Below are 16,990 nucleotides of genomic sequence, written 5' to 3'. Positions count from 1 at the left end.
TGAATTATGAAATGATACATTTGAAACAACGTTGAAGCCTTCTCTATCTGTCAATGCCTGCTTCACTCCCCTGCGAAAGGAAGCGACAAGATCTGTCTTTACAAAATTGATGTGATTTAAAATTTAGAGAAAAATTGTTTCTACTCTTGTCCAGCAAATATCACACAATGGATTTCAAGAATGACTCAGATGTTCTTCAGGAGATTATGTGACCTAACACATAAAGGGAAAAAAACTCCAAACCCTTTAATTTCCTGTAAGTTTCTGCAAGTTGTCAATACCGGATCAAACATTTCTGTTTACCTCCTGAAGGTTAGATTTTACTTTTTATATGATGATGCCTCTCAGTTTCTGACAGATCATTTCCATGAATGGGATAGAAACATGGTTAATAGAGCCTACAGGACTGTATACAAATGGCTGAAAATTTCCACCCCTCCACCCTCCAGCATACATCAAGTATGAATTTCCCACAGTACCAAAATCAGTATTCAGGTATGCATAACTTTTAAAGGTTATTTTATTTTTCTCATTTGTGTGGTGGGTAGAAATGATGAATGATGGGACGAACCTTGTATTTCTCATTACTCTCTTTGGTAGGGTAAACTACCAGGCCAAGATTTCTCAGAACAGATAGTGATGTCGATCACTTTCAGCTTCAAAGCTGGCAAAGACACACTTTGTAGGGTCCCCTCCATTGCTCTAAACATCAGTCTGCTCTCTATGGGGGGAAAAATAATTTCAATCTCATCTTTAAACCGAGCTTCTAAAAAAGACAAAAAGATAAATCCCAGTTCTTCCAAATGTTGATTCCATAAACTCAGTCTCAGGGCTCTGTAGGCACTAATAGCCCTTAATGACCCTAACCAGACTCACCTGGAGCCTCTGCCCACACCCCTGCCCAGGGACCCAGGAGCCCAGTTTGGGGTCAGTCCTGGGCACATCCCCACCCTCTGCATCAGGCACACTGTAGCTGTGCCTGTCTGCTACGTTGCCTCTAGCTGTGTCTCCTGGATGGACCGTAGATTCATATTGCAGCTTTGCTTCCGGATCTCTTTCTTCCTGTTCTGGATGGATCTTGAGTTTCTGTCTGGAAAACTGCCTTTGCTGCAACATTTGCTTTGAGAAGAGTGCTTCGGAAACATGGATTTTATTTTGAATCTGTTATCTGCAGGCTCAAGAAGGATTCAGGTACTTCTTAGTTTCAAAGCAGTTTCTTATCCTTTATGGTCTGATGTATACAATGTGTAAGCAAATATGAAGTCATGTATATGTGCTGGGTTTAGGAATGCTATTAGAATAAGCAGGTAAAAAACCCTGCTTTTGTGGAAGAATTGTGATGCTTGGAAAATAATATTTTTGAGATAGATATGAGATAAACATTACTAAATTTTAAAGGAAGCTCCGTAAAGCATACTTACTTGATGTTATTGCAATCTGGCATATAATTTTGCTTTGAGGCAAAAATTCTTCCCAAATCAATTGCAAAGTCTGCACACCAAAGAGAGAAAGTTTACAAAAATATGCCACTATATGTCTTGATATATGAATCAAATAGCTTGCCAAGGGCAGGGAAAAGAGGCTTAGATGCCCATACTATTAGTATTAGAACTTAAAGGTCATGGAAATTGATGTAGGGTCTAACAAAATTGTATTTCCAATAATCTTTGGGTTCTCATATATTAAGCTTGGGACTGGAATTTAAGGAAGAAATTGTGGGGTTTTGATTTGGCTATTGACTCAGTGGGTAGCTGTGGTTAACTTGCACGCTTCCTTGCTTTTTCACTGTGAAATGAAAGGGTAATACCAGTGTCTTTTGAAAAATGTTTTGATACCTGAAGATGACAAGCACCACATAAGGCAGTCATACTATCATTTAGGTCATGACGAATTACTGATTATAGCTTCACAGTTAACAGGTGCAAACACCTGAAAAATTTTCAGAATTCATCTAACTCTAGACATCCCTCCTACCCACGCTGCAGGAGTCAGTTTATGCTCACTCTTGTTTCACAGGTCTGTTGAAAGCAGTTCTCCAGCTGTCTAAGGATGCACAGGTATTTGCAACTGTAGAACCTACATTACCCACAAGAAGGAACAGCTGGCCTACAAAGCAGTGGTTTATGTGAAGCAGGGTCAGCTTTGGTGATGCATAGAAGTGGGTAGCGTTCAAATACAGCTTTTTGGATTGCTGGAATATCACAAAGGGAGGTATTGATTGTTGGATGATATGCTGAATCAGACCTATGTTGACCAACATATGAATCTGTTTATGAACTGTTAGCTCAGCAAATCCTGGGTTGTACTAGGAGCTAGTATTTAAATTGATTTAACATTTATTTTCTAACAGTTTGGCACCACACCAGCCAGAAATGTCTCAACACTTATTCTAAAACTATTTTGCCTGGGATAACACACTTTACTCTGTCCTTGAGATTAAATTCAGGTCGCACAATATGCAGAAGCAACTGCTTTTGCCTTTCTAAGACTGTGGAAGGAAACTTGAAGAAGCTGTTTTAAATTCCTCATGGTTCTTTAAAGCTTCAAATTGTTTTTTTTTCTGTTGAAATAGCCCTTTAAAGACATTTCTTTATGGATGTGATGACTGGCCTCTGGAACCAGTGTAAATGCATTATGAAGTAATGACAAGATAGTTGGAGATGTGACATGGTTCAACCTCTGGTAGTATGGCGAGTTGCTGAAACACTCTGGTGTAAATGCCAAGGATTTGACAACATGTTTCTTGAACAAATTTATTGAAGACAACAAATACGTGAATTAAAAGGCAGGGATGAAGATGTGGCAGAATGCACTGATCTAGCAGAATATTGTTCTAGCTGTGTTGTCCATACATAATAGAAGACAATCTTTCCCTGTGCGCACCCCCACTTCCCTAATTATTCTTCAGGAAAATTGTATTCACCTAGGCTTTTTAAAATATGGGAATGAAATGACTTGATTCTCTGCAAAAGAGCTGTAGGAATTTAGCTGAAAGAACAGGAGAACTAAAATCAGCCTCAGGAGAAAACTGAGGGAACAGGAGCTAGTGACTAGGGACAGATTCTGTTCTGAATTTTACACAATATTTTACCTGCCATCAGAAATTGTCTTACCGAAATGTCTTGCTGTTCTTTTCTGTTTTGGACCTTAATTCACTGCTGGGCTGTCTTTTCCACTGTGGAGAAGAATATTAACAGGGAATGATTTTAGTTGTGAGTGAAGTAAACTGTGCACCTTCATGTTACATCTCATGTTGAGAGACCCACTTTTACCTTGGGAAGGGCTTAAGCTAAAAACATTTTCAGTCATTAAAAAAAAAAAAAAAAAAAGGGCAGAATGGGAAGTACTGGCAGTTTATGCCTTCAGGGCTGCAAAACAAGCAAAATTATACATGATTGTAAAAGGCAAGCTTTAATTAGAGCCAAGCAACCGAAAAACCTGAACACATGGAAGAAAATCAGTCATCTGCTTTTGTTGGGAGCAGGTTGATAGAAAATTGTTTAAACATCATTAATATCAAAGGGTGACTTGTCAGCAGATGAACTGCATAGGAGATAACCGTGAACAATTGGGAGTTTCTGTGTAGATGGAAATGGGGACAGGTTATGGGTCAGGCTTGAGACTCAGAACCCCACCGAGGCAGGTGACCTACAACAGAAGTTTTCTTCAATTAAAGCTTTTGGTGTGCTACACAGGTGACCTTGAAAACTGCATCAGAAAAGACATTTTGCTTCTAAGGTGCCGATAGCTCTGTTATAGGCATAGTGTTTGATGGAACCAAATGTAATATCAATCATGCTTATAGCTGGATGGCCCAATGCCAAACTGCCGATTATAGCTTTTAGTCATGTGGGTTTTATTCCCAAGCTCCAAAATGTGAGATGAACTGTTTGTTTTCCTTAATAGCATTTGTCTTTTCTCCGTGAGTTATTCCAAGACTTAGAAATACCTAGAGACCAAAATTAGAGTGTATGGACCTGCCATCCCACTTTGCAGTGGCCTCTCTAGTAGGTTTGTATGAGTGAATTGAAACAGTTGGATCCCCAGAGTCCTGGCATCCGCAGTGCATTTACTCCTGTTCCCAGTGATGGTGAACGCTAACCTGGCAGAGCAGCAGCATTCTGTCCTCAGCTGCTGCTGCTTTTCCTTAGGCATAATTAAAGAGAGTGCAGGCATAGGGAGAGTCAGCCTCTAGAGCCATATTTGCAGGTCTGAATTAATTTGCAAGATAAGTTGGGAAATTTATAGAAACGTTCCAAAGCTCTGAGGAAAGATTAAGAAAACCTGTGATGCCATAAAGTTAAAGCAAGTTGCGGTCCTTCCCAAGGGCAAAAAGATTTTTACGGTGCCTATATACGCACCCTGTAAAATAAAGATAGTGTTGATAATGATATTTAAAACATCACCAGTATTTTAGTCTATTGAATTACTTTACTAATCTCCAACCTATATTACCTTCAGTACTGCAAATGCTGGGATTAACACGTTGTGATCTTGAATATGCAGTAGTGATTAGGAATGTTGCAGGTACACTTAGTTGATTCAAAGAGTTAGTGTAGAGATACGGGAATAAGGACAGTGTATTCAGTATGCTGAAGACCTTCTCTCCCTTTACCTGCTTCAGTAAGGAAGGTTACTATTCTCTTAGTTCCTAAAAGGGGTTAGGGTGTGCATAAATGCCACCTCAAAAGGCTTCATGCAGGTTAAATAAAATGGGGATGAACAGCGATTATGATCTGGGCTCTTGATAGCATGTTTCTTTCTGTGAAGTGTTTTCCATGCTGTTCGGACATCTGGTTGGCCTGTGATGGCCATGTCCAACACAATTGGGACTGTGTTGTTCTTACTGGCATCTGGCTATGCAGCTGTGTCCCTTCCTCTTGGGTGAAAAGCTTGCTACTATCATCCCTGCCTCAGCTTCAGCAGTGTTGTACAGTTATGCTGCAGTTTACTTCATTACTAAATGCTTGGATCTATTTAAAGTTAAATTTTGGCAGAGAATATGGGTATTCTTAGCACCTTGTCAGAAAGGCTTCTCGTGTTGACTGACTTGATGCTGAGTAGTCTCAGCTGGCTGCTTCTTGTTCCAAGTAGCAAGAAACGTATTTGTCTTTACCTGTATTTGCGTTTAGACACTGCTGCCTTCCTGGCCTGGGAGCCCAGTTTGAGTAGAAGCTCCCTTCATTTACAAGAGAAATGCCATTAGAAGGGAAAGGTCCACGAACTTGTTTTCAGTTTGGTATTTTAATCCATAGCCCAGCAGCTTACTTAGCCTGATTAGTCCTCAGCAGGGCTGTGGGTTGAAGGACCAGCAATTCTTTGAGATTCAGTCAGTGCAAGAGCAGAGTAGACGTTACCATGTTACCTGTACAGATCCGATGGTCTTGGACTCAGCTGCATTGTTGCATTAGACAATGGGTGGTTCTTGTTGCATTTGTTCTTTCAGAGAAGTATGAGCAGGTTAAGACTGTGCCATGAGCACACCACTGGCAGAGAGGTTGAAGGCATGACAGTAAAATTTTGTATTGAGAAACTGTGCACATGGAAAAAGTGCCTGAGGGAGTCTTTTGAAACCAATGCCAGTCTTCTCTAGTTTGGAAACAGGAGGATTTCTTAGGAGGGAGTTATACTCTATGGGGTTCAAAAAAGCTACTACAAAAATGAAACCAGGTATATAGGTTACATGTCTTTGTATAGTTTTGGTTCTTTCACATGGGCTGAAATGTGTTGGAGTCTGGCTAAAACTGTATTCCAAATCATGTCCATTTAGTGCAGGGGTCCTCAAACTTTTTAACCAGGGGGCCGGCGCGCGGATGAAGTGGCAGGCAGTCATCTGCGGCTGCTTGGTTTCCCCCCCCCCAACCCCTGGCAGGGGCGGGGGGTGGGCGGGGGTTGGTTTCTGTAAATACTGGGCACCGGATTGAGGGCCCTGGGAGACGGTATCTGCCCTGCGGGCTGTAGTTTGAGGACCCCTGATTTAGTGTCTTCTGCCAGAAGAGAGAGAAGCAGAGGCAGAGTGCCCTTGGGAGCAGAAGCCTTCCTGGAGCTCCCTGCAGTGCTGAGGCCATGCATGCTCCTGTGTGCTCTGCCCCAGGTGCAACACTCCCCTCCCTCAGCACTCCTGGGGGTCCCCACATTCACCAGACCCCCATGAGAAAACTCCAGGTCTTCTGGCTGTGTGAGATGAGGTATGATGTGGGATGTTTAAATGTGCTGCTGATATTCTATGAAGTGCCTATGCAGGTCTTCATAAAACCTCAGTCACCTTCCTTAGAGAAACTGTGTGACTTAGTGCCAGGTAATTACACCTGTTGTAATATACTGAGGTTGGCGCTGCTTTAATCTGTGAAAATGCCACTTCGGAAAGCGTATGTCAATGGATGAACTCATTGAACTTCTAATTCGCTGAAATCTTTTTTTATAGTCTGTTTTAAACCTTAGTTACTAGATTGTTTGTGAAATGTGCATTTAAATTTCTGAATGCCTGGTGCTGTGAATCCATTCCTTGTCTGTTCATCCTGCATCAGTGTGATGCTCCTAGGGAGCATTCACATAATCAGTACAGCCTTTTCATGCAGGATGGATCTTGGAGGATCTTGTGAGTTTTGTTAAATGTAAGATAAACTACTCTGCCTCCAGCTTTGGCTTTCTTTTCAGTAATGCACTGCATATGCTAAAACGTGCCGCAGCTGTGAGTTTAATCTTGGGCACCAAAAATACCTCTGGTAACATTAAAGTAGGACAGTTAGTCTAAAATTTACGTTGTTCACTCCTGCTGCAAAAAAGAATGGCAGTGCCTCATCTTCGTGTTAGTCTGACCTGTGTATTTTCTTTTTTCAAAAGTTAATGAGAGGAAACATTTTGCTTGCTTTTTCCTGCTTTTTCCTTTTAAAGATAAATCTGTTCTGTGTCTCAGAGCTGCTCTTTTAGATTATGGGGTAGTTAATCAAAGCTGAGGCTTAACATTTCAAATCCAGCTGTTTTCAGCAGCAAATGCTAATGGGTCACTAAATGCACTTAGCCTAGATTAAATATGCCTTAAAGCAATTCTCTTTGATTGTGGAGGAAACTTTTCAAGTTAGCATTTATCTTCTGTTTATCATTGGTTTTCCTTAGACTTTTGAGCTAGCATAGGTTTACAGCTCTCACAAAGTGCCCAGCAAGTTTGCAGCATACTAGGCAAACAGGGTATATTCCAATACATAGTTGTAGAGGAAGAGGGGTGAATCTTCAGGTGGTGTAAAGCCACTATTGCTCTGCACTGTTTGCAAAACTACGTAGTAGTCTGTCTACTCTTAACGAAACATGTGGCTTTTACTTCTGCTAGGGTTTTTAATATGATTGCTGGACATGTGAATGGTAGACCTGAGTTCTGATTTTGCTCTGTGGTTCAGGATTTTTCACAGGAAAACTTGGTATCTTTAGTTAGGTATCATTGACTTAGTACAGCAAAGTCTATTACATTAAAGTTTCAGCTTGTTAACAAAAGGAATACAGGCTGGGCTTCAGCATTCACTAATTTCCAGCATTTGGGAATGCTGAGGCTTAGCTTGGTCACCTACACTTTTTGAGGAGATAGTTTAATACTTCTGTTGCTGTGCAGAAATATTCTCTATCCTCTGCTGGGTTAAAAACCCCACAATAGTCTTCCAGTCTTTCTATGTTTTTATAGCTTTGTGTTACTATGTATTGCTAACCGGTTCCTACTGATCTTATTCCAGTACAGCTAAAAACATACATGAAAGCCAGACATGACAGTATAAATCCCTTCTTGCTTTTCCATATCTGATATAAGAAGTCATGCTGCTCCCCGTTCAGCTGGTAATGCTTTAGATTATTGGAGTGAGAAGCTATAAAATAGATCCTTGATAATGCATGTGTGAATTTAATGGTTATGAGTAGGTTAACCTTGATCCAAAGGGAGTGACAACCTTGTCTTGATTTATAACAAGTAGTTATGTTACCAAAGAGATGTAATTGGCTTTGAACATTCTGTTTTATCTATAGTATTGTATTGCATTAACTGCTGTACTTTTCATAGAGGAACTGTCAGAATTTCTCTGAGTCAACATCAAATGACCTCCGAAACAGAGAGCTGGCTCTGTTTAAGTCTCAGCACTGATCTCACACTGGAACATCCGATATAGATGTTTGATAACTGCTCACTGTTTATTTCCTTAAATAAAGTTGTACAGGTTCAGAAGGCATATATATATATTCAGAGCAATTAGGTTTTGTAAGCAGTGTTCTGACCTTTCTCTGAAGAAATCTCACTTTTCAGAAAGTCTAGCATCTTGATTACCCAAAATACAGCAGGTAGAATATGGAGCATGGTTAGAGGGATAACATTCCTTAGTAATAAACAAACCTTAATGAAAGAGAGCATTGAAACAAGGCATTACAGTATGACAGCATATCTGTTAACATTTTTTGCAAGCATCAGAAGGCACCTGACTGTACTAATATTGCATGGCAGCCTGAATGCTCAGTGACCTCCACTTTTAAGTGGATTTGCAATTTTAAAAGCCAAAATAATTTCACTAGACTAAATAGGCTATGCTTTGAAGCAAAATGTTACTGCCTATCTTGCCATATCTTCACAACTGAAAACTGCTTATGGCTTCCACATTCTCATGCCCTTTTATTTAATTCTGCGTGAAGAGTATGTTGAGGACAGGAATAGCAATAATGGGAGAATATCTCAGGCTCCTGGGATAAGAGGTGAGAAACTGTTATTAATCTCTCTTAATAGCTGTATTTTCAAAGATCTCATTTGTTGAAGTTCACTGAATGGCAAATTGCTTTAAAATGGTAAGAATGCAATCTATATTAAAATAAATAACTGGTGATAGATGATTTTATTGCTTTGTTCTTACACTCTAAAGTTATGAGAGAGATTTTATAGCCTTATTAAAATGGAAAGGACAAAGTAGCATGTTTATAGTTTAGATTTGCATACTGTTCCATGTTACCTGAAAATAAAATCAAAGATCAAGCCCACAAGGGATATATTTAATTTCATTTGAGTTACTGGCTGTATGTCAGACCAGCTTACACCACAGTTTCCATCCCTTCTGAAAAGCAGTTTACTTGGCAAATGGAATTTGAAGTCACTGATCAGGTTTTCAACTTGGCTTTCTACCACCAGGTAGATCTAGTAGGGCTGAAAATCGGCCTACTGTCTTCTGCAAGATGCAGGGAGGAGCAGGGAAGGAATAGCTGAGAAGTTACTAGAGGATTGTAGTTTTCTGGGGAAGCTTAAGATGCCCCGACATTTCCTAAATGCTTGTGAGGATCAGCATGTCAGTGGCTTGTATTGACAAGTCTGTTGATGGAAGATCGCTGAAGACAAGTGCATCCCTCAGTTTCCTGCATAACCAGAGAAGAACCCTGGTGATACTTGCTTCTAACTCACAAGTTCTCTAAGCCAGAGTACATCTGGCTGAAAAGCAAAGGGTTTCTGGTACACCAGAGTAACTTAAACACTTTAGAAGTGTATTGAAAACACAGCTGACCTACTTTTTAACTAGCTATCTCTGAAATAAGCAGATGTTTTCATACTTCAGTTTTCCTTATCCATTTTCCAACACAGTTTTCTAAGGATGACTGGCCAGTATTTGTATTTGAGTAGTTTAATGTTTATCGTTTCAACTTTTTACTACGTTTGCTCATTTTTCCTAAGCAACTGACACATTTCTTCCTCTTTACTTCCAGCTATTGGGGTATCTATTTCTTCCTGATCTTCCTGTTATTAGTTGTAAGGTCATCTTGCATATTTTATATACCTTCAACTTTTTGGCTTGTTGTCTCTCGGTTGACACCATCTGTATCATACTGCACAGCAGTTTGTCTCAGAGAGATGGGTGCTGAAGGGATGCAGTGAAGAAAACCAAATTAGCTTCCCCACTGCTGTTTGTAGCCTTGTAGCAGGGGACCATCCATGCCTGAAGGGATTTTGTTCAGCACAGAGACATCAAATGCCAGCATTGGGTATTACACTTGTGCATCAGCAAGAGGGCAGTCCTGAGTTTTTCTGGGCCTTCTTGGTTCCTTTGGAAAACAGATTTATTTGCGATATAGAACAGAATATTAGACCTTAGCTAGATCTTTTGAGACAAATGGCACAAGTCTTCCTTATTCTGCAGTTATTTAAGAAGGTTTGTGGTTTGTTGGTAATGCAGGTGAGTTACAGAACATCACTTTTGAATAGCACAGTTGTTGCCAATAACTGTCATACACCAGAACTGCAGAAAAGCAGTTCTGTGACTATGGTAATATTTCAGTTACAAGGTATAGGTGAAATAAAACTGCAGTCATTCTGTCTATAGAATGAACATCCTTGATAGTACTTCACAATCTGTTTTTCTTCTGATGTGGAAAATTTTAAAGGATGCACAGATGGGAACTTTTCACAGCTGGATATAAGTATAGCACACTCTGTTAGCATTTCTGCCCCTGTGCAGTCTGCAGAACAGCTTCTGTGTCCTAGGGCAGGGCACAGCTGCAGTCGCAGTATCTCCTGCAGGCTGCAACTGCCTGGCTGACAGGCCCCGCAGTAGGGACCCAAGGAGTCCAGCATCCTGGCTGAGGAAGGACATGGGTGCTTGTGAGGTGATGCATTTGCACAGCCTCCTATGTGGGGGTCTGTGAGCCTCCTAAACCTTTTTCACTTGGCTGACCAGAGCATGCAAACATGTCATGCTTCAAAATGCTAGTTTTGTGACAACATCCGTGAAAATAGGAAGAACTTGTTTTGTTCTCTTACCTGCTATTTAGTTGTCTGGTTGCAAGTATGTATTTTCACCATTCATTTGTTCTGCTGCTTTATAATCATGATGATCTTTGAAGCTGACTGAACTGGATTGCTTGTGCCTCGTGAGTGGCCAGCCCTACAAATTATTACCTGACTCTGAAGCTGAAGGGGTGATGCATTTATGTAAAAGAATTCTCGTGCTTTAAGAAAATTAATGTTGCAGGACATGCGATTCACTGGCATTCCTTGTTTTCTGCTAGGCTCTGAATTTAACTGAGTTTATGGGATGTGGCTGTGCAGTGAGAACAGTGGCTGTAAGAGATGGAAATCCAATCTGTAAATCACTTTCTTAAAATCACTCTTTCCACATTTGACTTCTGTCACTGTATACTCACTAGTTTGGTCACTGCTGATGGGATTACGAGATGTGAGTAGGGAAAACCTGCTATTTGAGAGGATGCCCTTAAGAGAAGGAGATAGCAGCCACATCGGCATTGTAATTTGGGATGTGTTAGTGCTGTTGGAGCAGCAGGAAACAGCCTCAGAAGCATTATATAGATGGTTTCCTGCATCTTTCCCTTCCTGTCAAAGCTCCCAGGTACTGGCCTCTACTTTGGCGTTTCTAACCTGATGTGATTTCCAGCTGCTGCCAAGTGTGTGCTTTGTGAAACTGTTGAAAAATGAATTGCTGATGTTAGTATCCTAGTAAAAGAAATGATCCTGTGGCTGTAGAAATGTGAGATTTTAATCAGAGGAAAATATGTGTAATGGTGGAAACCGTGATAGTTTAGTACTTATAACTTTCAGAAATCATTCTACCCTGACCAGATGATAGAATTTAATCTGTTCAATCATAAGTTGGAAAAAAAATAAAATAATCCATGCTGGCTGCAATGTCCAAATTGGACTTTCCGGATAATTATTCTGAAAATTGTCTAAATAGTATAGAATCTGAAGGCTTCTGAATAAATATAGTTAATTATATGAAGATGCATTATTTAGTATTCTGAGAGTTTATTTGCCACCCTTTTGTTTACAAAGAGTTGTGCAGAAGAGGCAACGTTTGCTCCTTTTTAATCCATGTAGATGTTGCATATTGGTCATGGATAATTTGTTTTCATACAGAAAACCTCCAAAATGAATGGATCATCCCACTAATTCATGTTCACAATAAAGCAGGGACTGAGACATATTTCTTCATGCTAACGCCTAAACGCTCCTCTGCTTTTACTTATCTACTCCTGCAGCTTTAAGATAACTTTCCAAGCACTTGAGCTAATCAAGAGTGTACATGGTGTAAGAGAAGATATACAGTGCTTTTACTGTCTGCCAGACCTGAACAGCTCATGCTTTGGCACATGTTTCATCAGAGCTGACAAGCCCCCTCCTAACACGCTCGGGATTAGTCCAGATAGTGAATAGATCCTGAATGATGATATGCATGTGCTCTGCTCTTGGCAGTCATTGCAGCATTGGCAAGGATGGGTTTATGACGCTCTTCCTTGCCAAAAAGGTAATGGGAAACAAGGTGGAATTTCTAGTATGTTCACATTAGTGCCGAGCCCGAGCCATGAGGACTGGTACCCTGTACATAGGCTGAGAACTGGATCCAGAGAGGGGGGCTAAGAGCACAGAGGATATAAAACTGAAAAAAGAGTCTTTAGAAATATTCCCAGCTTTTTGACAATCAAAAATGAACATTTCTTATGCACATGGTAATGTGACTTTGTTTTCCCAGGGATGCTGAATTTCAGCACTTCATACATACCTGTTCAGCCTGCTCTTTTGTAGTGATCTGATTGCTGTTGATTACTGGTGATTGTCATGAGGGGCATGGCGATGGATAACTGTAACCTGTGCATTTCATCATTTGTAAAAGATAATCTGTTTATTTCTAAGGGCAGAAAACCAGCTTAAATTTTCACAAAATCAATATTCAGAAGCAGAGAGCCTTGAAGTGATGTCTGTGCCAGACTAATTGGGATTTGTGTTTTGAGATTTGTATGTGCTTTGCATGCAAGCATTTGGAGGAAGAGCTAGTTGTTTAATGAGGGAGACAGGGAGAAATTTTTAATTAAGCCCCATTTTAATTTAAAGAAGTGAAATCTTGAGCTTTCATACTTGTATTTAGGATTCTTCCATGGGTGTTGCAGGGGCCATATGAATAGCTTTCCATGAATAAATCCTAGAAATACACATGCTGAAGTGCTCCAAGTTACTGGGATGTCACTGTGCCCTACAGACTGTTGCCAGTACACTGGTGAACTTCTCCAGCAAAGCACAGGGCACCTTACGCTGACCCTGCCTTTGTCTGACAAGTGAAACGTTTCAGCTTTTGCACATCAGAAGTTCAGATGTGAGGATTTTCCAAATGGCATGGCCTGCCATGCTGCATGCTTGGTCTTAAAAACAATTTACGTAGGTAGGGTGCAAGTATTTAAAAGAATTCTCAGCCTTGAGGATACTCTTCTTCCTGTGAGTGCCTTTCCTGTGCTAGGAAAATTCACTTGTTTTTCTCTTCGGTCACTGCCTTGTATTGTCACTAATGAGGATAGATTGGAAGGAGTGTATTCCAAGCTTTCATCTGGATTTACAGAGTGCTTGCGTGCAACACACTGAAACACCCCAGTCTGAAACTCCTACAATTTGGAATGGTTAAGGTCAGAATGATGCATGTGCTTCACTGTAGCTGTCATGCTATATGCATGATCTTGACGTCTCTTTATTACGAATGATATAATGCGATTTCTTTGACTGTGCGATTAATACCTTTTTATCATCATAACAAAGAGTTGCCCCACAATGATTCTGAAAAGGTTGATGATCATTTTAGTCAAGTTTTTGTTTTCTCTGCAATTCATGACTGTGAAACACACGAGCTGCAGGAGGAGTTGCCTCCTGCATTTAGACGAGGGCAGTTTATGCCCTCTGCTCAGCCATGACTTTTTTGGAGTCAAGCTGGATGATAGATGTGGGGCAAGGGTGGGAAGGCAGAGAGAAACTTGAAACCTGGGAAATAAAATACAGTAGTTTAATTTCTCAGTAGATGTTTTTATTAACAACACTGCAGGGTTTTTGATGACCCAGTGTATTTTACACAGGACAAGTCTGAATTATAACTCAACAAACCTGTTACAGTGGAGCCATGGAGTCCTACTCCTTTGGGAAAGTCTTTCTGTGCCATCCATGTGTGGTAAAAAGCAAACCAGATAAATTCTTCACAAAGAAGAAAAAGGCAAGACCTGTTCTTGAACTCTTCAGCTGTTGTTACAGCTACTTTGTGAGAGATCAGTCTTGATCATTTAGAAGATAGCGCTGAAGAAGGGCAAACCTTAGGTTTGGCTTTTTTTTTCTGGCGGAGGCAGGCTGTGTGGGCTTGTGGTGAATTTTTTTTTTGTTTTGTTTGGTGTTTTTTGTTTGGTGTGTCTTGGTTTTCATTGGACAACTGCTACAATGAGAAAAAGCCCCTCAGGGCAGGAGCTGTTCAACTACAGAGGTAGGAAGACCGGTGGTTTCTGGGGTGCAGCCTTGGTATGGGGCAGTAAGAGTGTGTGGTAGAAGGTTGGGTGTTCCGTCTTGGCAGGGCTCTCTGTTTTATAAATACAGAGCCTGAAGTGACAGCTTAGGTATTCTGGGATTTTTTTGGTGGTGTGTTCTTTCATCAGCTTTAAAAACTAGGTGATGTTTTTCCAGGGTAATGCCGAGTGAAGGAACACATTTGTTTGCCTCTTCAGTGAGAGTTAACTGCTACCTGAGCTAACGTGCTTTTCAGAGAGACATCTAGCCTTGCTGCATGCCCAAGAGTGATGGACTGCCACTATGATGGGCCCATATGATACCAGCTATATGCTTTCTCATAGCTTTGAGCACACAGGGCACACAACTGTAATGTGCACATTGTCCCTGGAGGCAGATTTGCTGCTCTCCTTGAGGTCAGAGCAAACACATTTCTGCAGGCTCAGGATCATCAAGCAGCAATGATGTAGGTGAAATAAAAGATGTCTCACTCCCTACAATACTTACTTCACAAGTCGGTGGAAGTGGGAAGAGACAAGCTTTGTCTCTTTTGGATGTACCAGTTGCTCCAGAAGAATACTATTGCTGCTTCTACAATCCCGTTAGAAGTGCAGGAGCCAATTTTCTGAAACACATAATGGTTCTTTAAACTTTTTTAAAAGGTGATAGGCTGCTAATGAATGAAACACGGCAAACTTCAGTGCAGGCCACATGTATTGCACAGTTCCAGTTATCCAGTCTAGTATGGTTTTTTTTCTTCCATAAATTATCTATTTTTGCATTATCATTCAAGTATATTGCGTGAACGTGTAATTACATACAGTGAGATGCCAATTAGCAGTAATGTTACAACAGGCATTTACAGGCCAATTTGACACGCATTTTCCCACCGTACACACTAATTATTAGCATTGTATTTCTCAGTAACACCTCCACGAAGTGACAGCAGTACAACTCGCCAGTTCAGTATTTCTGTTGTGTCTATACAGCTAAACTGCTGGAAAAGATAACCTATTATTTTAAAATCAGCACTGGACAGTTCCTACTGTATGCATGCAAAGTTACAGCAGACACATTGGAAAGAGCAACATAGCTGGAGGCAAGTCCATAGCAAACATCAAATGCCAAGCAGTCAGTAACTCAGTTGTGGGGACACTGAAACAACAGACTTTGCAGGTAGGAATACCTATTGGCGTGTTCCTTGAAAAGAAGGTACGACTAGTGTTTTTTTCCCCCCTCATTAATTATAAGCTAATAATTTATTGTATCCTTAAATGTCTTTATTTCCAGTGAAGAATGCAAGCATGCTGTCTAATGTGTAATGATGTGTTCGGAGTGTTCTATACAAAAAAATAATTGCTCACATCTCAAGAAAAAAGTGGTAATTTCCAGTTCTTTAGTCCACAACACTTGCTGCTTCTCTTTTACTGGAGGCTTCTGAAAGTGTGAATGTTCTTTATACATGATATTGGAAAGTACTGAAACAGGTGTTCTTTTTCCTCAGTTACTTTGTAATTACAGTTGCTAAAGTAGTAGTAGGTGTCAGTCCGTTTGACACTAGTCATGCCTTTTTAAGGCTGAGAATATTGAAAGGAGGAAATCTTCAGATGTTTATCAAAGATACACCATTCAGACTTTTGATCCAACATCACTTCAGCCAATGTGAATCATTGTAAGTAATGTATATAGAGGTATGAAAGCAGATATGAGAGACTACATGTTCTCAGGCTTTATTTGTACATCAAAAGGGTAAATAACTGCCTCTTTGGTGTGCTGGCTGCAGGGTGAATAGATCTTATGCAAGGGCTTCTAAATTTGTGCTTCTGACACAGGTTGTACCTTTTTTCTTTCTGACACTCAATGTTTTTATATTGTGAATTATCAGATAGCTTGATTGAAGCTATTTCTACTTTTGAGTGAAAGAATGATAGTTTTAGTAAAAGGTTTGAGGATGTAATTGTGAGTAGAGTACTAATTATATTTTTCTTAAGAACATCTGTGCGAACAAAATCATTCCTTCTATAAGTGTTTCTAGTATGAACAGCAGCACATGGATTGTGTCAAAGTGAATGGTAGTCGATCCTGTTCATTCATTTTAAGTGTTTCTCTGAGGTGAGAACATATGGAACAGCTTCTGTTGGTCTTGCTGTGGCTCTTCAGTAATGTATCTAAGGCAACCCTTGCAAATTAGGTTAAAAGCAGCATGCTTTGAACAGGGGATGGGTCTGATGTTCCTTCCACCTAAATTATCCTATGATTCTTATATTTATGTGAAATCCTATTATATCTAAAACAACCCCATCACTTACTCGGGCCTTCCTAGCTGCCACTTCGCTCCATTCTACAAGTCTGCCATGACATAATTTATTAAATATTTGGGTAGGATACAAGGAAAGCAAGAAAATTCACACTGTAGTGCTCAGCTGTGTCTTCTTTGTGTCAGGTGTTCCACAAAGTAATGGTGCTTGTGTGATGTAGGGAGGCTTTTTCAGGTTATATGATTGCTTTTGTCAGATTGAGCCGTAGCACCCTGCTCACTGAAAATGCACACTTGTGGGCCTTTGCTCATGTCCCTGCAGCTCAGTTCCTCATCTTGCAAATGGAAAATGGAGAACATGGAAGCAGGCATTGGTAAGAGCTGTGCTGAAGCATGGTAACAAAACTATCCAAGTTTAGGATTAGTATCTCTTTTTCCAATACGCCTTGTAACCCAGCCAAGCA

General features: G+C 40.3%; 1 long non-coding RNA gene across 1 annotated transcript; it reads right to left on the bottom strand.

Annotated features, from left to right (window-relative positions):
- Positions 1-13,764: 13,764 nt before the first annotated feature.
- Positions 13,765-15,651, bottom strand: LOC119156149. The gene is made up of 3 exons (XR_005106983.1): positions 15,634-15,651; positions 13,911-13,912; positions 13,765-13,791 (listed from the first exon to the last, which is right to left on the bottom strand). It is a non-coding gene; the product is annotated as an uncharacterized LOC119156149 (long non-coding RNA).
- Positions 15,652-16,990: the final 1,339 nt, after the last annotated feature.

The sequence above is a fragment of the Falco rusticolus genome, chromosome 12 (genome assembly GCF_015220075.1).
Source record: "Falco rusticolus isolate bFalRus1 chromosome 12, bFalRus1.pri, whole genome shotgun sequence".
Taxonomy (NCBI): Eukaryota; Metazoa; Chordata; class Aves; order Falconiformes; family Falconidae; genus Falco; species Falco rusticolus.
The sequence above is the reverse complement of the archived record's forward strand: the minus strand, read 5'-3'. Positions and strand labels throughout refer to the sequence as shown.